The following is a 23,048-nucleotide window of genomic DNA, read 5'->3' as shown; positions in this document are numbered from 1 at the left end:
GGAGCCTACCTAAAAAGAAAAAGAAAGTAAAATTGAAAGTAAGATACTAGTCACCTGAGTGGCTCAGTCATTAAGCATCTGCCTTCGGCTCAGGTCCTGATCCCAGGGTCCTGGGATTGAGCCACACATCGGGCTCCTTGCTGAGCAAGAAGCCTGCTTCTCAGAACCTCTCCCTCTGCCACTGCTTGTGTTCTCTCTCTCACTGTGTCTTTCTCTGTCAAATAAATAAAGTGTTTAGAAAGAAAGAAAGAAAGAAATTAAGATATCATTCAGAGAAGCAACAAAGCCAAGTGTGAAGAAAAGTAAAAAGGTTCAGAGATATTCAAGGACTCTGTGGACACACCCTCCCGGAAAAAAATTTCATAGAATCTGAAAACAATAAGATTAACCCACATTACTATGAAAAAAATCCTGTGATGACAGCTATGTGGCTAAGACAAGACATTAGAAGATATAAAGAAGACTGTCTTCAAAAAGAATGTTGGAATGGATTTTTTTTTAAAGATATTATTCATTTATTTGACAGACAGATCACAAGCAGGCAGAGAGGCAGGCAGAGATAGAGAGAGGAGGAAGCAGGCTCCCTGCTGAGCAGAGAGCCCGATGCGGGGCTCGATTCCAGGACCCTGAGATCATGACCTGAGCCAAAGGCAGAGGCCTAACCCACTGAGCCACCCAGGCGCCCCTGTTGGAATGGATTTTATTTTTTCTTTTTTTTCTTTTTTTTTAAAAAGATTTTATTTAGTTATTTGACAGACAGAGATCACAAGTAGGCAGAGAGGCAGGCAGAGGGAGAGAGGGGGAAGCAGGCTCTCCGACGAGCAGAGAGCCCGATGTGGGGCTCGATCCCAGGACCCTGAGACCATGACCTGAGCTGAAGGCAGAGGCTTAACCCACTGAGCCACCCAGGTGCCCCTGGAATGGATTTTATTCAGCAAATCATATGAGTAAGAAGCTGAAAGAACTTACTGATATGGCAAAGAAACATGTTTTTTTTCTTTCTCAACAAGAACTTAAAAGGCAACTCTGGAAACCCTGGAAAAATTTTAGAAACCTGAAAAAAAAAACCAAAAAACAATAAAAAACAAATAGGAAGAATCCTCTTTCAAGTAGCAAAGATTTGATTTGGTGGGAGTATGTTTGTTTATTGGTTCAATCCTACTGGCTCAGTGTTAAATATTATTACACATACCACTCACAAGAATTAACTCGAAATGTATTAAAGACCTAAATGTAAAAGTTGAATTGTCAAACTTATACAAAAAATAGGGGAAAACCTGCTTGACATTGGTCTGGGCAATGATTTTTTGGATGTAACATCAAAAGTACAAGCAACAACAACATCAACAACAAAAAAGTATAAGCAACAAAAGCAAAAATAAACAGATAACACTATATCAAACTAAGAAACTTCTACACCGAAAATGAAGCAATCAGTTAAGTAGCACCTGGGTGGCTCAGTGGGTTAGGCCTCTGCCTTCGGCTCAGGTCATGATCCTGGGATCGAGCCTTGCAACAAGCTCTCTGCTCAGCTGGGCTCCTGCTTCTCCCTCTCCTTCTGCTTGTCTCTCCCCCTGCTTGTGCTCTCTCTCTCTCTGTCAAATAAATAAATAAAATCTTTTAAAAATAATAATAATAAGGGGCACCTGGGTGGCTCAGTGGGTTAAGCCGCTGTCTTCGGCTCAGGTCATGATCTCGGGGTCCTGGGATCGAGTCCCGCGTCGGGCTCTCTGCTCAGCAAGAAGCCTGCTTCCTCCTCTCTCTCTCTTTCTCTGCCTGCCTCTCCGCTACTTGTGATCTCTCTCTGTAAAAAAAAAATTAAAAAATAATAATAATAATAATAATAATATAACTAACAAACTCAGGGGCCGGTAGTGGGGGAGGTGGGAGTCATCTTTCACATTAGGGTGTTGACTAATACAGCCTAAAGATGACATACATCAGGAAACAGAGAACTGTGAGTATTATTTACTCTGGTGGTAGCCACCTTTAGAATTAAAAAATAGAACAGTTAAGAAGTGACCCCCTCTGAAAAGTGATACTAAAGATAGAGTGAGAGATTTTTACTTGTTATTTAAAACCATTGAATACCAATCTATTTTTTTTTTAATTTATTTATTTGACAGAGAGAGATCACAAGTAGACAGAGAGGCAGGCAGAGAGAGAGAGGAGGGAAGCAGGCTCCCCGCTGAGCAGAGAGCCCGATGTGGGGCTCGATCCCAGGACACTGGGATCATGACCTGAGCCGAAGCCAGAGGGTTTAACCTGCTGAGCCACCCAGGTGCCCCACCAATCTATTTTTTAAAACTATGTGTATGTTTTATGTAATAAAAATAACTTAAGAAGTATCATTTTATCTTCAAGACATAACTATATTTTTCTATATTGCACATGCTGGAAACAGAAACAGTATGCTGACGTCCAAGAAACTGTTAAAATACTTCCACTGCCTCATAGCAGAGTGATCAAACACTGACATATGCTTAATACAGCTTTAATGCTGTAAAAGAAAAAACATCATGCAAACACTAAACTTGTTCAGATTTCTGTGTGTTCTAATGGGAAACAACTCTTCCACAGATTTGTTTCAGAAGTTAAGAATTTAAAAAAAAAATAAAAATAAAAATAAAAAATAAAATAAAATAAAATAAAAAATAAAAAATAAAAAAAGTTAAGAATTTGCGGGGCACCTGGGTGGCTCAGTGGTTAAGCCTCTGCCTTCGGCTCAGGTCATGATCCCAGGGTCCTGGGATCGAGCCCCACACGGGCTCCCTGGTCGGTGGGGAGCCTGCTTCTCCCTCTCCCACTGCCCCTGCTTGTGTTCCCTCTCTCGCTATGTCTCTCTCAGTGAAATAAATAAATAAAATCTTAAAAAAAAAAAAAAGTTAAGAATTTGCTTACTTTCCACAAATCCACACTCACTGTCTTTAAGAACCTTTCTTTTTCATGTTTCCCAAGTCCTGAAATGCAACTGAAAATAAAAAATAGAGTGAAAGATGATATTCTTAAGTTTGTGGTGCTAGGGGCTATTGACCATTTTAGGAGCCGACTAAGATGCTTCCAGAAATAAATTTTAAAAACTAGCTTATTGCAGAAAACCAATGAAAATATATCACCCAACAAAAATGTCCCTGTCAAACACATCTTTATCTAAAATCAACATGGTGAGTTGATTTCTTGGGTGGGAGAAGGACGAACAGAATATTAGAGCAGTCTGCCTGCTAGATCTCGCCCCAGAGAGAACAGACCAGCACGGACCTGTAGATGTAACAGGAAAGCAGTTGCTTCCGAAATTATGATGAGAAAGTAGACACTCGGGAAATAGTTTTCACACAAAATTTGACCCACTATGGATAGTAGGAATGACTTAAGCTGCCACACAGTGTCAGAAAAAAACAAAGGAAAACCAAGTTAGCCTCGTAAGTCTGTGAGGTTCCGAGGATCAACCTGGCATTAAGTCCCAAACAGAGTTAACCATCTAGAGAATGGTTGCTTTTACTCAGGCTTCTTTATGGATTGTGAGCCTGTCACATTTCACTCGTTTCACGAGCCTCATCTACAAGCCACACTAAAAATTAATTAGCAAAACAGATTCATCACTGTGATTATAGGACGCAGAGAGTCTAAAGTCAGGAATGTAATGTTTGCCGTAGAACTATCTGGCGAGGCCAGAAAGACAGGAGTGCCTGACCATATAGGATGATTAATCAAAGTTCCCTAAGCAACTCTTCCATGGTAAGCCCACAGTAAAGAGGAAGTGCTGCAAGGCATAGTCAACTCCAAACAACGTGATAAAACTGTAGAAACAAGGGTAGAGAGGCCAATCTGATACATCAATCAGAAATAGAGCAGCTAATTTTAAAAACATGAAAATTTTATAGGCTAAGAGCTTCAACTGCGCACATTGACAGGACCTAAAAATCTCACACGCTATTCCAAACTAAAGAACACAGTTAGACACAAATTGGGGCAGCTGCCAATGACCACCCAAGGTCACATCTGTGCTACTGCTCTTCACTGCTCTCTAACAGCTCATGCTCTCACTGGCACACAGCCTGCTGACTCACATAGCTCCTCTCCCACGCTGGCCATGATGCCGGGTCCAGGACTGGACAACGGTCCAACCTGTAGCTAGGATGCAGGCTCCATATTGCCTGTCAGAGTGGCACGGAGATGATGCTGGAGTGGCTCAAGCTTTGTTCCCTGCCATTCAGGGAAAGCCCATCCATGGCAATGTACAAGGCAAAAACAAAGCTAGCCTGTGCAGGGTTCCAATGGCATTCAAATCCCTAGATGTCACCAGACCTGGAGCTGACTCTGAGCCTGCCCTTTCAGCAAGATGTCTATGTGAACCAATGCATTCTTTTAGCTTTAATTAAAGTTGGGTTTTTGTCATTTGAAAGAGGCTTAATGTTTATCATCTGTGTAAATAGTTTATTGAAGAAACATGACTCTTTAGGGGAATTATGTAAAGCAATTTTTTAAATTATTGCCTGAAGCTATACTACTTTGAGTCTCCCTCTCTCATCTTTTAAAGATAAGCACAAATTAAATGCCTTTCAGTTTTTATGGAAGTCAGCAAACTTTTTCTGTAAAGAACCTGATAGTAAATATTTTAGGTTTTGTGGGTCACATATGATTTCTGTTTCATATTCTTATTTTGTGATCCTTTAAAAAATGTCAACACTATGGATTGGGGCTGGATTTGACCCATGAATTGTTTAAAAAGTTCAGTTTTGAACTTCAGTCTCATTGCTTTTTTTTTTTTTCTTTTTAAGATTGTTTTTTTGTCTGACAGAGAGAGAGAGAGAGAGACCAAGCAAGAACAAGCAGGGGGAGCAGCAGAGGGAGAGGGAGAAGCAGGCTCCCCAGTGAGCAGGGAGCCCGAGCCTGGGGCTTGATCCCAGGACTTTGGGATCATGACCTGAGCCAAAGGCAGATGCTTAACCATCTGAACCACCCAGGTGCCCCAAGCTTTAGTCTCATTCTTGGGAGAAGCACGTTTCTGCCATGTGTGCTGGACTGCCAGGTGTAGTTGTCCTCTGACACTGAGCAAATTCTGTAGCTACTCATGTAGATGACTAAGTAAGTCAAAGTGACCACCAGGAAGTCCCCCATGATTCCCAAAGCCAGGATTAGGGTGAGGCAAGCAAGATGCCCAGGACACAAAAGTTAAGGAATTTCTCACCCTTAGATGCTAATCCTGCATTTGTGCAAACCTAGGACTGAGTGCTTCCCTAAATTTTGCACCATGGATGCCCTCCTTTGCCTCACCCTTCTCCTAGCCCAGACAACTCCTACATAACAGCTCACTCTTTTTTTTTTTATTAAAGATTTTTTTTTTATGTATTTATTTGACAGAGAGAGATCACAAGTAGGCAGAGAGGCAGGCAGAGAGAGAGAGAGAGAGGGAAGCAGGCCCCCCGCTGAGCGGAAAGCCCAATGCGGGACTGGATCCCAGGACCCTGAGATCATGACCTGAGCTGAAGGCAGCGGCTTAACCCACTGAGCCACCCAGGCGCCCCCAGCTCACTCTTAAGAAGACTGAAACTGGTTTGCTTGCTCTCTCTATGATGTTTGCTGATTTGGGTCCTGGCTTCTCCTGGAGCATAACCTACTCCATGTATTCATATTAGCCCAGCCCATGAATCACCCCTACCCCCAATGGCACTTGGGGGCAAGGAAACCAACCAATATGCTGAGGTTTGTGCTTTTATTGTGTGGTGAGTAATATAAACAATTTTTCTGACCTAGGAATCTAATATCTTCTGCCAGTAGATGTGGAAGCTAACTTGTTAGCTTGCAAAGTAAAATCAGACCCTCTACAGTTCTTGATGTTCATATCTGATGCAAAACCCCTTGCCCATCGCTATCCTTCAAACCATCTCCATCGAGGGCTGGATGGCACCCCAGGACTTGTAACAGTATTGTCCATCCTTGTGATACTTTCTCCCCTTTCTTCTTTAACTCTGGAGCTGGAGACAAGGAGGAGGGAAGGAGATCCCCCCAGTAGGAAGAGTCCATCATTTCTCTTAACTGGACTTGGTTCTGTCTCACGCTGGTGGTCTCCAAATAGGCTTTATGTGTGTTCCTCTCGTGCTCCTGTCAGCTTCAGCCCAGCTCCTTCAGGAAGGAGGAGTCTCTCCCTTTGACGCATACACGGCAAATGTCCTCAAAGCCCCTCTTGAGGTGGTTAGTCTTCTCACTTGACCTAGGTAACTGTATAGTTCCTGTCCTTCCTTTAGCCTCCAAGTTCCTTCTCAAGGAGTTCAAAGAATCTCTAGGTAACTTTTCCATAGCCTGAGGGCTACGCAAACCTAGAACAGGGTGGCAGCTCCCACCCTCTTCTACAGAAGCACTCATGCCACATGCACCTCAAGGTCCTCCACGCTCTACTGACACAGGCTACTCTGGCCAACCTCTTGCCTTCAGAGATCCGTAGACAGAAGCACGTAGTAGTTCTATGTACACATTCCATTCCAGATTCTATGGGAAATATTTTCTGCTCTCTGTGCTCTGTCCATGCTCCACTAAAGTGACAATGCAAGAAGGACCTATTGGTACTTTTGGTGTCAGACTGATTGTCTTGGAGCCACCCACCCCTCCCCACCTGCCCTGGGTTGGGAGAAACCACCGGGAGAAGTGGAACAAGACCTCTGCTATTTCTTCTTAAGGTCAAAATTTCACTCCCCCTTCTTCAAACTTCTTACATAACCTCGCAGGTAAAGGAAGTGTTCATACAATAAATCCAGAATTTGGTAGTGTTGGACAGTAGATAGTCCATTTTGGGTTAGGACAGAGAATTTACTACCCTTTCTTCTCAGTTTCGGGCATGGCCAGCGATTCCAGAACAATAGGAAAGTTCCTACTGAATATCCTGACACCTGCATTAAGACATGGGTCTTTTATACACATTGGAAATGAACATATACAACAACTTTGCAACATTGTTAGGTTCCACTAAAATAAATCCCACAATGGGAAACTTTGTACTATGTTCATAGGTTTCGTATATATGATGATAGCACAAACAAAAACTGGTCTCCAATTTAAGGGAAATTTTTTTCAAGAGAAATTTATAATACATTCAAACATATAAACCAGAAAAGACAACTTCAGAAATTAGAAAAACAAAAATGTCCTTATTAGAAGTATTAAAATATTTTCTGACTCAGTAGAATGCTTGTGGTTACTTCAATGTTCAAATGACTTTATTGTCTTGTACACCAATCATGACACCACCAAAAATATCATCTTGTGCAGTTTTAGAGCTGGCCTCAAAGGGTTCTAGGTCTTTATAGCAGCGGCTCTTAAACTTCAGCATGCCTGCATCGAGGTCCCCTGGTGGGCTTATTAAAACTCTAATTGCTGGATCCCAACCCCAGTTTCTGACCCAGCAGCTACTTGTTGGGTGGGGTCCGAAATTTTGCTTTGCTAACAAGTGTTCAGTGATGTCAATGTTGCTGGTCTGGGAATCAAACATTATTAAAGAACCACTGCCTAGGGCACCATCTTCTAGCTCAGGACAGCCCAGAGGGGCCCAATCCAACCTGTCCTCTCTTTATACAGCTTTATTATACCATAGGCATACTCATTTGTTTACATATTGTCTCTGGCTCCTTTCTTGGTACAGTTGTAGAGTTGTGTAGCTGGGACAAACTTTATACCCTACAAAGCCCTTTTTCTGATCCTTTTTGGAATATTCACTGTTGGTGAATTTGGTCCTCTAAAGGAAAAGTTTGCTCATCTCTGATTTAGAGCATCATCTTTTAGCCCATAGCAAACCCTGCCACATAGCCTTCTGGACTGGACAAAGGATGGTTACAGAGGATAACCATGCAAGGCTGCTGCTATGATTGGGGCTTATTTCATTAATTATGCAATTCAATTAAATTGTGTAATAGCCTTGACTTTGTATGGGTCATTTGCAGCTATACCTAAACTTTAAAACTATTTGCTGGAAACCTTAATTTATATTCAGGTCATTATTTTAATTCTTTTAATGAAAAAAAATTTTTAATGTCCCTATATACCTTGAAAGATAAAGAACTGTTGGAATTATCTGTTATCCAGTAACAAAGGGAAATTGGAAGGATGCAGCATTTATTATTATTATTTTTTTAAAGATTTTATTTATTTATTTGACAGAGAGAGATCACAAGTAGGCAGAGAGAGAGAGAGGAAGCAGGCTCCCTGCTGAGCAAAGAGCCCAATGCAGGGCTCGATCCCAGGACCCTGGAATCACGAAATGAGCTGAAGGCAGAGGCTTTAACCCAATGAGCCACCCGGTGCCCCCTGCAGCATTTATTATAGTAGAGTTTACTTCTCATACAGAGATGTACATACAAGGAAAAAAATCTCATAAAGTCAAAATTATGCTTGGAAATCTAAGTCACCTTTAAAATACAGTATACAACATTTACAGACCATGTTGGAGGCAGACTCTCAATATGTCCAACACAGCCAATTTTTCCTTCAGCATTCAAACAGATGGCTCATTCTTTGGGTGAGCACCAGATGAAGTAGTTGGTTTGTATTTGAGGCCATCTTGTATAAAAAAAAAAAAAAACCACTTCTCTTTAAACACTAGAATCACACTCTGCACAGTGAGAAGCTCACACTACATGGCACAAAGAATCTATGACCAATTGAGGAAGCCATAAATTAATGTCTCCCTTTTAACACTTAGTCTGGGGGATACTCAAGAGAAATGGTAGGCACAAGTGACTGCAGGACTTAAATTCTCAACCTTTCTTAATTTCTCTCTGGCCCAGCACTCCAGTTGGAGTCATAAAATTTAAATGTAACTCTGATGGGATTCCTCGATGTACATGAAGATCCTGGCAATGAAATCAAGGTCTTGAAATGGTGGTTCATATCCCACTCCTGGTACTAATTTCTGCTATTGCTTTGCTCAGAGTAAGAAAAATCCAGGTAAACTTAAAGGAAAAAGATTTGAGATTTATCAGCATTAATAGCGGTACTAGTACTTTGATACTATTATCTCTATGTCAGGGCTTTTTAGCTCCAAAAAATCCAAGCTGGAATTTGACTAGGTCATTCATCACCATCCCTCATCTCTGACCCCTGAAGAGTCATGGCCATGGCTGAGTCAACACCATGGTAAAATGCAAACACTTCTATTCCAATAGACAAAGCTGTCTTGAGCTATTTTCCTCTGACAAAGGCAACTTAAGAGGCTGTCACTTTAAGGCTCCATCCATATTTAGTACAAATACCAAATACCAAGCCCCTCCAAAGGATCCCAAAGATTAATTGAAGCCATTATTTATTCCTCATGGTAAGTTCACATGAGATTGTTTTTATTTTTAAAGATTCTACTTATTTGAGGGGCGCCTGGGTGGCTCAGTGGGTTAAAGCCTCTGCCTTCGGCTCGGGTCATGATCCTGGGGTCCTGGGATCGAGCCCCGCATCGGGCTCTCTGCTCAGCAGGGAGTCTGCTTCCTCCTCTCTCTCTGCCTGCTTCTCTGCCTACTTGTGATCTCCGTCTGTCAAATAAATAAATAAACTCTTAAAAAAAAAAGATTCTACTTATTTGAGAGAAAGAATGTGTGTGTGTGTGTGTGTGTGTGTGTGTAAGCAGGGGAAGGAGCAGGGAGAGAGGGACAAGCAGACTCCTCAGTGAGCATGGAGCTGGACGTGGGGCTGATCCCACAACCCTAAGATCATGACCTGAGGGGAAATCAAGAGCTAGATGCCTAACCGACTAAGTCGCCCCAACAGGAGATTGTTTTTAGAAAGACAATACCTGGTTAAAATTTTTTAAAGATTAAGTTCAAGTTTACCTTTGTTTCAAATAAAATTAAAATGCTAAGTTGAGCTTCACACAAGTCCTACGAAGATAGGTATTAATCTTATTTTGCATATGAGAAATTGAAGAGCACGATTAAGTCACACAGGTTTTGGGCTATGGCTGGACCCTAATCCTAGATCTTCTCAGATTCCCAGAAGCTGAATTAGTAGATTTCTTGATAAGTAAATCAATGGCTAACTTTGGTGTAATCATTACAGGAACATGAAAAGAATATGAAATAGTTACTCTACAATTATTTTAATTGTTGAATGTGTAAGTCCAAAATAGAATAAGGTAAGACAGTCTGGAGTAACAGCCTGAGGAAATACACATTTTACAGTTTCAGCAATTTGTATTACAGGGCTAGTGAAAACGAGGAATGCCATCTATCCCTATCTTACTGAAATAGAATAAACACAAATTTAAGAGATTCTTAGTTCTAGTAAACAACCTTTCCCTTAGCATATTATTCATCTAGCTAAAGCAAAAAGTCACATGAACAAACTGAATTTTACCATTTTTCCTCCTTTTGCATAAAAAGTCAGAAATATAGTTTAAGGAAGCTTGGGCTTATTAGAAAAATGGTTTAAATTTTTTAAAATTAATGTAAGGATTTCAGTATGTTTACTCAAAAATCATTATTTGTTTGATTCAGTTTAATGAAATGTAATTGTTTCTTACATTTAGTGGTTATGAGTGGAGATTGTTTAGACTGACCAATCCATTAGAACATATGTCTAATCTTCCATTAGAATATATGTCAATGAGTCAAGAAACATCTCCTCATTAGTGATTTAGGACTTCCATGACTTCCTAATGGTTACCATAATTTTACTTTGAGATTTAATGAACACGTGACATAAAAAAATCTTCTGTCCCAGGGTGCCTGGGTGGCTCAGTCATTAAATGTCTGCCTTCGGCTCTGGTTATGATCTCAAGGTCCTGGGATTGAGCCCCGCCTCAGGCTCTCTACACCTTGGGGAGACTACTTCTCCCTCTCCCACTTCCCCTGCTGTGTTCCCTGTCTGTCTCTGTCAAATAAATAAAATCTTTTAAAAAAATTAAATTTAAAAAAATCTGTCCCAATTTGCTGATTCATACTCAAAATGTAAAATACCTGATCTAAATTTATGTAATTTATTAACCAGCAAAATTATGGTATTATTACTGGTATGCACTAAATTTACTTATTATCAGTGTTTCTCTACTTGCAATTTGGACAGAACAGTTCTCAATATTTGGGATTGTCTTGAGCAATACAGGAGTTAAGCATCTCTGGCCCAGAACCCAGTTCACTATATTACTGTAACCACAGCACTGTGTGGGCATGAGACATGAATGTGCTTCCAGATATTGTGAAAACACTACCACTCCTTTCACCCCTTTCAAGAACCACTGTGATGAACAATACAGTAGACACAGACAAAGTCTAGCAAAGATAGGTAGTTCTTTGGAACAGGTTTTTGGGGGACAAGGTATATTCAGTGTAAGACTTAGCTGGAAAATTTTCTTATAACCCTTAATTTGACTTGCTGACTTCTTCATTATTGAGCTGGATTTTATTTTAGAGTAATACATCCATATGATATTATGAATAATGAACACTGTTTATTCTATCAGATAATTGTGTTCATTTAAGTCAAAGAAGGGTTCTGAGTCAGAACTCTGAACTCAGGAATTGTACTTCTCTCTTCCTATCATGGCTCCCAGCCACCCCCTAAACACCACACAGGACTTGGTCCTCTTTTTAACCTGAAAGAAAATATAATGGAAAATCAAGTTATCTCTGTTTATAAATGTCACATATCATCCAAGATTTTTCTTTAAAGCAATTCAGATTTATTAATATTACTGATTTTATAGAGCACATTTATACATTAGTTCCAGACTTAGTTTTGGAAAATTGTTATGCCTATACATATCACAAAGATATTATACTGCAGAACCTTTGCACAATTATGTATATGAATTCCAAACCAGAAAGCCTTAACCAAGAATTAAGACTGCATGGAGACTTTTATTAAAATGCATGTGAATCTGAAATCTCAAAAGTGGGTACAGCATCAATCTGCTTTCATACTTTTTTCTTCAATAATTCATTTGCAAGAAAAGGGGGAGGGAGGCAAAATTTCATTTAAAAACTTTCAAGTCTTGAAATCAAAACCACTCCTTAGAGAGCACACAGCCACAGAATCTGTTTTATATGAGCTTGTATTGAAAATAATCAAAAATATCCATTACATTTGTGTATTTGTTACAAATTGCAATGTACATTATGGATTCCTGCATCTACATATGCACATAAATGGGCTATATTTACAGTAATAATGAGATAGCCTCTACAGAGCAAATGATACAATAAATGTTCAACTATTTTGAATGGTTGCTATTTCTATTTTATGGTAAGTGATATGTCTTCATTGTTTTGAAAGTGTAGACAACTGAAATTAGATTGTCAATACCATTCCTCTACAGTAAGCACTAATGGGTATAGTATACATGAACATATCCTGTGCATTCCTTTGAATCAGGTAAAGAAAAATAATAGCCATAACTTACTAATAAGTCATATAAAATAGCTGCCTTTCTACTGATGACATTCTTGCTTCTAGTGTTGGATTAATATTTTTAATTTGGAGAATTTATAAATATACAGGAAATGTGTGATACCCATTAACCAAGACTCACAGACTAACATAATTCCATGTTGATGTAATAATAGAAGCTGTAATTTATAACAGATACCAAATACAATGCAAGCTTACTACAACTATCAGAGGCTTCCTCATCCTAAAACATTTATGGTTTTGAATAGTTGCTAGCTCTAAAATTTTTATATCCACTTTAAGTATTCATTTGCCTAAATTTAAGCTTTCTGCCCAGCAGTGCCTTGAGAAATTTTTAAACTCTGACTTGACTTTTTAGTATCTTTTTATTTTGATCATGGCCTAGACTGTGGATATCTAGAGAATCCAAACATTTTGGGGTGTATATGTTGAAATATTTCAGAACACGTGATACTGGGGGCTAAAATAAAGGAAAATTTCAAGGTTAGAAACTCCATAGCTACAAAGAATACCAAATAGGCAGCACCATACCAGAAACTATGTAGGGAACGCAGAGTATCCGGACATCCAAAATAGGAAACACACCAAACACAAGTTCAAGGGCAAAACGAGCACACTAAAAACCATACAAAGCTGACAACTAATAAAATAGCAAAGATATTTAGCCAACAATTAAAAAAATTGTGTTTAAGCTTGCACTCTCAATTTGTTTCTGAAACCAGCTGGTTGGAGAAAAGAAGCTTTACTAGACTAAGCAAAAGCTTAGCTTTCCCAAGATCTTTAGATCTTAAAAGTGTATCAACAAAGTCATGATTCTCAATCTTGACTGTATATTAGAATTACCACAAAGCTGTTTAAACAAAGAAACAACCACCACTCCCCCACCCCCACCAGTCACCACCCATGCCTCTTGCCCTATCCCTAGAGACTCTGGCTCAAGTGTTTGAAATGGGGACATGAACAATGCTATTTATTAAGAGCGTGACAGTGACCCTAAGTACAGACAGGGTTGAGACCCTCTGAATTAAAATGCAAAAGTCAAATGAAAGGGTCAGAGAAAGCTGATGGTAATCTAGGAATCTGATGATGCCTCATGGAAAGAAACTCATCCATGTTAATATAAAAAATACAAGTGACTATTATCAAGACTGAGCACATTCTTATCCTGATTTAATCTTAAATAGACTTAAGACAAAACCATTCCCCTTGCAATGTCTGAATGGGTCAGTCCACTAAGTCCTCATTCAGCTCTACAGAAGGACCCAGAGGAGTTCATCTACCCGTACTCTGGATTTACTTGCTTCTGAACCTCGTTCTATATTGCTCTCTTTTCTGTATCTCATCTCTCTTGAATCCATCCCACTAGTATTTCAACATTTCAGTCTCTCCCATCTTAAAGCACACATGCCTAGATCCCTAACATCCTTGCCCACAATCCCATCAGTGCAGCCCACCAGGGCAGCGGCTGACAATCCTGGGCATCTCCTCTCACAACGAACCACCAAGTTCTTCTACAACACTGTCTAAAAAGGTCTCAAATAGGTCACTTCTCTCCATGCCCACGGCTACTTACCCAAGGCCAAGCAACCACTGCCACTCTATTTCAAGTATAGAAATACCCTTATAATATGGTATCCTCAGATCCACTCTTCTCCCCTTTTCACATTATGGCCTAAATAAGCTCATTTTGGCAAATTACCAAATCCGAACTTCAGTTTCTTCATATGTAAAGTCCTTTTTTTCAGACTTTACAGGATTGTTGTGAAGATCAAATGACTAGCAATCAAATGAATGGTTAGTGACTGCAAAGCAGAAAAGGTCACTGTTTATTAATGTACAAATACTTAAGAGCAACTGAACTACTTACATTAGGAGATGAAATATAATATCCAGGGACTAAATCAAAAGGCCTATAATCTTGTTTAATCTGGCCTCCCCCAACATTCCAGGCTCAGTTTAGCCTCCATACACCAGCCTCATAAAGCTGTTCCCTTTGTTTGGAATGCTCTCCTTGCCCCACTTGGCCAACTAATTCCGCTCACCACTCAAGTTCTGGTTTAAATCTTGATTTCTCCAAGAAACCTACCCTGACTCCCCCACCCACTTTCCCCACCAATATCAGGTCCCCCAAACCTTCTGTACTATTTCCTGGTACATCACATTTGTTGTTATCTGTTCCACGATCTTCCTTCCCAGTGGACAGTGAGCCTCATGAAGGATTATGTCCATAATCCCTCCAATAAGCACCAGGACTGGGAGAATATAGGTTTTCAAGTATTTAGTAACTGATTTTAATGATGTAACTGAAAAATACCCGTAAGCACTACACTTTAATAGAAGCCTGTGGCTCTCTCCAGCACGAGTTGGTAATTGCTGGCATTACTCTATCACTTTGTCTCATTTGAGCTTCACCAACCAGAAATAAATACCATAATGAGTAAGGAAAGTACCTTCATTTTTTGTTTCCAATATAACTTTTTGAATATAAAAGTTGTATGTCTAACATACTCTGTGGAGGTAAGAGAACATCTACTTGGCTTATTGCTATTTCAACACCAGGAAATCATATACTGAAGAAAAAGCACTGATCTGCTTTCCCATCCTGGGTAATTACTAATCACTTGGTGATCAGGATCTTAATTTGGAATGCATTTTAACTAGTTACCTTACTTGCTATACTTGCTACTTTAGTCACAGAGTGAGAAGATTCTCATAAATTGTCATCTCTAAGAATTTTACTACATTCTGATTCCACAAGAAGTTAACAAGACTAGTAGTCCTTATATCAAGCCCTATAAATATCTTCACCCAGAAGTGTCTTTATACATTGTTTATCGTCCATAAGCTAGTTTTCTACTGAATTTAATATTAAATTCGTTCTCTTATCTCAAGGGACTGGAAACACTTGGTTTTGTTCCCACTAGTTACATCTTGCTTTAATGTTACGTCACATGGATTATCTCCTAAAACTGAATCCTGATTTCTGGGTCAACATTTTCAGTCTGCCTTAGGGTTTTCATCTACATTTGCTATAACCATTTTTTTATTCATTGGTAAGGTTGGTATATCTGATTTTCCATGCATTTCCTCCCCTTTTCTATCTTCTTTCATTTCCTACTACCATTGTTTAATTCATTCAGCAGTACTTACTCACCTATCAGTCTTCTAATTCATTTATCTTAACCTAAAATTTCCTTTTTTTCTCCCAAACACAAAATCACTTTTTCTTCTGGAAGTGTATTTTATATTGCCCAATTTTTTTTAAAGATTTTATTCATTTATTTGACAGAAATTAGATGTAGGCAGAGAGACAGGCAAAGAGAGAGAGAGAGAGGAGGAAGCAGGCTCCCCGCCCAGCAGAGAGCCCGACGTGGGGCTCGATCCCAGGACCCTGAGACCATGACCCGAGCCGAAGGCAGAGGCTTTAACCCACTGAGCCACCCAGGTGCCCCTATATTGCCCAATATTTGCCCCCACTGCAATATTTGTTAGCACAGACTACACACTATTTTTAATGCATCCTAACAAATTATCTTCCTACCTGAAATATGTAAACATGAAAAAATGGGTACCTTTACAACTTACATTTTCACATGAAACTTATCAGAAGAGAATAGGTTAGACAAGGGTTTCTGAGCCAGTAAGGGCTGCAAAGCACCTCAGCCAACAGGCTGGTCCTGAGAACAGAGGCTTGGTCAGGCTTCACTTTGGGCTCCGTTAAGTAAGAAGCAGTGCAGAAGAGGAATTGTGAGGTTTTGTTTTTTTTTTTGTTTTTTTTTTTTTTTTTACACAGAGATAGAGATCACAAGTAGGCAGAGCAGCAGGCAGAGACAGAGGAGAAGCAGGCTCCCTGCTGAGCAGAGAGCCCGATGCAGGGCTCGATCCCAGGACCCTGAGATCATGACCTGAGCCGAAGGCAGAGGCTTTAACCCACTGAGCCACTCAGGTGCCCCAGAAGTGTGAGTTTTGAAAGCAATCTCTGCTGTCATAATCCACAAAATGAACACATTTGGGAACGAAGAGACAAATGATACAAGTGAGTGGTCAAATGTACAGCAGACGTCTTAAGTGCTGAAAGAATTTAAAGAACTGGGAGACAGATTGTCAAGGGCCAAAGCGGACAGCGAAGGAGGGCTCCATGGAATAGCCAGTTCTGGAAACTAGAATCTGGTTAATTTAGGATAAGGAAAACATATGATGCATTGACTGAAGACTAAAAATGTCAACTGAACTACAAGTAAGTGTCAGGTAAATCAGAAGAGTAGGACAGGTTACAGGGAGTCTTGAAACCAGCATAATTTGGATCTGACACAATAAAAGTCCCTAAAGATTCACAACCAAAAGAGTAGAAATGAAAAATATCTAACAATTATTTGGGCAACTATTTGGTCGCTAAGAAGGAAAATCCCAACCCCAATATTCAGTAGCTGTGTTTGACTCCAGTTACTTTATTTCCAGTAAAATAAGTATGAAAACCCTTCCTCACTGAAGCACTGTGATGATGAAAGAAGGTAACACAAGTAAAGGACCCAGTACAGAGCCTGAAACACAGCATGTGCTCAAGTAATGTTAAATGTTACTAACAAGCAGGGAGCAGCAATCCAGATATGCAATAATTAAAATCCAGACAAGATCTGAACCAAAGTACTAAATACCTATGCCTTCAACATCGAAATACTATTATAATTGTCCCACACCATAACTCATTTGTAAACACTCCCCAAATGCTCAGCTCTGTAGTGTAACAAACACCAAAACATAAGAAACACTCTGTAGTGTTATGCTCTGGAGTGTGGCAAACACTATTTTGCCCTGTATTATGCTCTGTAGTGTGGCAAACACTAAAACATAAGAAACACTCCCTCCCCGTAAGGATCTTGATTCCAATAAGAATATACTCAGGAAAAGTAATGGACCATAAATGAGAGGTCCCAAACGAAAAAGTTAATATAGCAGTTAAGAGGAAGAAGGAATCATGGGGAGAAAATTGTTCACAGGATTTGTTTAAGAAGCAACGGGAAATGCTATTGCAATGTGTGTGCTGCAAAGATTTTTAAGTAAAGAAATGGGCAAGGGCGCCTGGATGGCTCAGTGGGTTAAGCCTCTGCTTTTGGCTCAGGTCATGATCTCAGGGTCCTGGAATCAAGCCCCGCGTGGGGCTCTCTGCTCAGCAGGGAGCCTGCTTCCCCCTCTCTCTGCCTGCCTCTCTGCCTACTCATGATCTCTCTCTGTCAAATAAATAAATAAAATCTTAAAAAAAAAAAAAAAGAAAGAAAGAAATGGGCAAATCTGTTTAGTATGAGGACTTCTATAAATCAGGTAAGAAAACTCAAATGCCCTCTCCTCTCTGCCAAAAAAAAAAAAAAAAAAAGAAAAGAGAAGAAAAATTCATAGGGGGAAAAAACAGCTCTTAAATATATAAAAGAGCTAACCCTCATTCAGAGGATATCTTTTTTTTTTTTTTTAAAGATCACTAAGGGCTAAATATGGGATAATACAGTTGGAGAGGCTGAATGAAAACAGGAACTCTCACATCATTCTGGTGAGAGAAGAAACCAGATATACTCTCTAAGGAGGCAGAATCTATCAAAATTAAAAGCTCTCACAGGGGGCGCCTGGGTGGCTCAGTGGGTTAAAGCCTCTGCCTTCGGCTCAGGTCATGATCCCAGAGTCCTGGGATGGAGCCCCGCATCGGGCTCTCTGCTCAGCGGGGAGCCTGCTTCCTCCTCTCTCTCTGCTTGCTTCTCTGCCTACTTGTGATCTCTGTCTGTCAAATTAAAAAAAAAAAAAAATCTTTAAAAGCTCTCACAGGCTCTGATGTACCAATTCTCTAGAAATCTACTCTACAGACATACTAATAGCACTATTTGTAATAGCAAATGACTACAGTCAAAACACTGGCTAAATAAATGGTGGAACATTAATTTAATACTCTGAAGCTGAGTAGGGGGAAGCTGCTCTGTACAAGGATATAGAATAATTTCTAAGATACACTTTAAGTGAAAAAATTAAGGTGCCAGGCATTTTATTCCCATATATGGGGAGAAAATTTGAAAAAGTTGGTAAATTTATAGAATATTCTTGATGGGCACACAAAATTAGTAACAATGGCTATCCCTGGTTAGGAAAACCAGGTTTGGTAGTTCAAAGATAAAGTCACTTTTCACTGTATACTTATTTTGAACACTTAAAAAATTTAAAGTGTAGGGGTACCTGGCTGGCTCCTCAGTAGAATCTGTGACTCTTGATCTCAAGAGTTATAAGTTTAAGCCCCATGCTGGGTGTAGAGCTTACCTTTAAAAAAAAAAAAAAAAAGAAAAGGAAAAGAAAATTTAAATGCACACTTCTTACCAACTGAAACAAATTAAAACAAATGAGAATAAATCAAAATGTTTAGTTACTGATATTGTTTATGTTGTAGGATAACAGGACTTGTTTTCTTTATTCATCTCTATAATATACTGAGCTTATTTTCATAATAAGGTATTTTTTTAAAGGATCTTACTTATTTGACAGAGGAAGAGAGAACACGAGCAAGGGCGGTGGCAGCAGTAGAGGGAGAAGCAGGCTCCCTGCTGAGCAAGGAGCCCCATGCAGGACTTGATTCCAGGACGCTGGGATCATGACCTGAGCCGAAGGCAGAGGTTTAACCACTGGGCCACCCAGGCACCCCTGTAATAAAATATTTCATTTTTTTATTTAAAAAAATTTTTTAAAAAGATCCTTATTTATTTGAGTGAGAGAGAGAGAGAGAGAGAGAGAGCACACCAATCAAGAGCACAAGAGCAGGGGGAGGAGGAAGCTCTCTGCTGAGCTGGGAGCCCAATGCAGGGCTGGATTCCAGGACCCTGGGATCATGACCTGAGCCGAAGGCAGAGGCTTAACCCACTGAGCCACCAGGTGCCCCATAATGAAGCCTTTTTTTTTTTTTTAATATTTTATTTATTTATTTGACAGAGAGAGAGAGAGATCATAAGTAGTCAGAGAGGCAGACAGAGAGAAAGGGGGGAAGGCTCCCTGCTGAGCAGAGAGCCTGATGTGGGGCTCGATCCCAGGACCCTGAGATCATGACCTGAGCCGAAGGCAGAGGCTTAACCCACTGAGCCACCCAGGCGCCCCATAATGAAGCCTTTTAAAGGAGAAATAGTACAAAGGAGGAAATTCCAAATCAGAAGAGTATGAGCAAAGATCTAGAGTGTAGGATGAATACAAAATATTTCAGTTATAAAAAAATGGACAAGACTAAATAAAGCAGACATTTCCTAACAGATAAACAACCGTGCCTCCCATAGAGAAAGTCTGTAATTATACTATAGAATGTATGAAGGACTTCATTGGAAGCTAAACTCTCATGACATTTTTGGTGCTACACAAAGCAGTCAAACTAGCCAGAGTCCTCTACTGACATCACAGCAGAAAATGACAGAAATACTATTAAGATTAATCTGTTAAAAAAAAAAAAATTAATCTGATAAATTAGAATGTAGCCACTCTGGAAATTAAAGTAGCCAATTTCTGGCCCAGAGGTGTTGTCTGTGGCACAGGTAGTATTTTAAGGGTCTGGAACAGCCGCAACGTCCAGAAGCTCCACATTGTTAAAAGTCCACAATACAAGCAGCAAACATGGGTTTCCCTCTTTTAACGGGCCAGCGGCTCTACGTGTTTTCCTTTGTTGTGGCCTAACCAGACTCACTTCTCTCATATACCAGACTTTTTTGGTGTCCAGACAGTTTCTGATTGCTAAGAGACCCCTGAGTTATGTCACTTGACAAGATTCAGGCACGAGGGTCTGGATAGGAATGGTGGTAGTAGAACCAGGAAGGCACAGCAGCAGGACCTAAGACGCAGGCCTCCTTGGAGACTTGGGAGCCAGACTGCCTGGGTTGGAGTGCTGGCTTCACCATTTATTAGCTCTGTCACCTGGGACTAATGAGCTACTTACTATTTCTCTGCCTCATTTTCCCCATCTGTAAAATACAGACACAAAAGTACCTACCTATGGTTGTTAAGGGTTAAAGGACTAAATATTTGTAAAGGACTTAGCATGGTGCTGACAGATTTAGTTTTCAAGTCCACTGCATGCCGACCATGAGCTTGGTTCTAAGAGAAAGATTCACAGACTTTGTATCTGATAGGTATGGTGAAGGGAAGGGGATCTATCAAAGATGACAGTAGGTGGAGATTTAGAAATTATTGACACAAGGGTAACTAAAATCCTGACAATAGATGAATTTGTCAAGGGACATTCAGATAAAAATCAAATACCTGTGAATTAACCCTCAAAAAAATACCCTTAACTGGATAGAGAAAGTTGAGGAGCCAGATAATGTGTGTTTACAAAGGTATAGTGTCTCACTTGGAATCGAGCACAAGAATAGAATCGTGTCAAACTTCCAGTAAGAGTAATTCCATCTTAAACTTAGAAGATTTTAGTTTCAAGTTACTTGTGATGATCTCATCGGATTCAAATAATGATCCCATAAAGTAGAAGAATTATCTCCATCCCATTAATGAAGAAAAACCTCAGAGACTACACTATTACCTAAAATTAAATAGCTAGTAAGTTATAAAACAGGACATTGAAACAATAAATAAATAAATTTCTCCTATAACAATTCTATAAGAATCACGATATTATAAGCGAACCTTAACTTCATTCAACAGAGCAAGTATTATGCTCCTCTCCCACTTTTCTGAAAAATAAAAACCAAACGACAAAGCAAATGAAGAAACTTGCTAAATACCAGTAAGTCAGAAACAAACATGCCAGAAAAAATTAAAATAATGCAACCTGACATTTTCCCTAGTCGCCCAACAAGTTAACAAGTACCTGTCATTTATTTTTACTGATCCAAGAAAAATTCTTTGTTCATCCTCCTAAAAAAGTATTTGTTCAGTTACTACTAGCCAGTTAACAGCTACAGACTCTCTAGGTTCTCAGAGAGCTAAGCCAGGAGGGAACGCTGGTAAATCTAATTTCAATCTAATACGATACATGCTACAATGAGTATATGTACCGGAGAAGCTGATCCAAACCCAGGGAGAGGCAGGTGTGGTGCGGGAAGGAAATGAAGGGAAGATGCATGGGAATGAGCTGGGTAAGGCACCTGCAGAGAGCCGGGAGAAGGTGCCAGGCACTGTGGATACAAACAGGCTCAGGAGTAATCAATAATGCTTATACCACAAAAATGCAATATCCATTCAATTTTAATTATGTTACCTTTTATTATTTTATAATATATTTCAAAAAATGCTGTTACAGTTGCCTTAACTGCTCTATAAGACCTGAAATAAAAGAACACTTAGAATTAGAACACACAGACATCAAGCTGTAATACCTACTTGTACTGAACCATTACTACCAAAGAGATGTCGTTTTTTAAATAGGCAGATGTGTGGCGATGCAAAATCAAATACAAACTTGTTAAACAGTAAACTTTGTTTTAATGGCTATCGAAAGGAGGTGGTTTTGTTTCCATTTTCAACACGTCTGGTTCTGGCAGCAAGTTGGATTACACATTTAAAGCAATACATGCCTGGAAAGCTTCTACTTTCAGTTGTGCGTGTCATCTGAATCAGAGCCTAGACACGTGAAAACTAGCATTCCCAATCCCCTCACTACCCCTCCCTCCAGAAGGTCGGGAACTCGAGATTCTTGTTGGTGAAGTATTTTACAATAATTTTTTTTTTTTCCAGTGACACTGGATGCTTTTAATTTTCTCTAAAAGAGAAGCGATGAAAATGCAAGGAAACCCTCCAGGGTCCAATATTCACTTCACATTCTCCACAAGCAATAAAATAGCAGCTCTAAATGATGATGAAAAAGAATGTCAAATTCTCCATATTAGTTTCTTAATCAGATTAGCACTAAAATTTATCTGGATTTAGTTGGATTTTGAAAATTTTAGTTGCCAAATATTTCAGAAATTTAATAAAGCATTACATATATGTAATTAGCTCTTATCTACCAAAAAAATATATATGTATGTATATTTATATTTATTTATCTTACCTTCACTGAAGTTCTTTTTTTCTGGCTGGACATGAGAACAAGATTAAGTGGACCAATGCTGGCTTTATTTCTTTATAAGCAATAATTTGAGTCTTTTTTTTTTTTCATTCAGTACAACTGCATGTTCGTAAAAAATTCACAAAAGGCAATACAAGGAAATGCCTACTGAATAGGCAGATGCCAAGCAATTCATGTTTTAAGGTTAGACTCTACCAAATGGCACTATGGCATTATAGGCATTCAATTGTTGTTTTCTTTTTTCAAGTTTGTCAGTTCTTTACTATTTTTTAACCTAGCGAGGGACAGTATATGACCACAAAGTAAGGCCTAGAGACCATCTACAGCTGCTTCCAGTATTATGCTGGACGAACTCTTAAGAGCTGATATAAACCAAACTGAACAATAGTCAACTGGAACCACAGCTGATCACATTCAAATAGTTTCCAACAGTACTTTGCTAATATACACATTTCCTTCTTCTCGGCTGATTTTGTGTTGATCTTATTAAAATTACAACAAGTAAGATTGCAAAGTTTTTGTAGACTTGTGGTTTTAGGGACTACTATGTTCACATGGATATATTTTAATTCACAAAATGTCTCTATAGTAATGTTCTTCCTATAAACATGGTTGGCAAAATAAAAAAGGCACAAAA

The sequence above is a fragment of the Enhydra lutris genome, unplaced genomic scaffold, assembly GCF_002288905.1.
Source record: "Enhydra lutris kenyoni isolate GAN:26980312 unplaced genomic scaffold, ASM228890v2 scaffoldscaffold41, whole genome shotgun sequence".
NCBI lineage: Eukaryota > Metazoa > Chordata > Mammalia > Carnivora > Mustelidae > Enhydra > Enhydra lutris.
Note: the sequence above shows the minus strand (reverse complement) of the source record.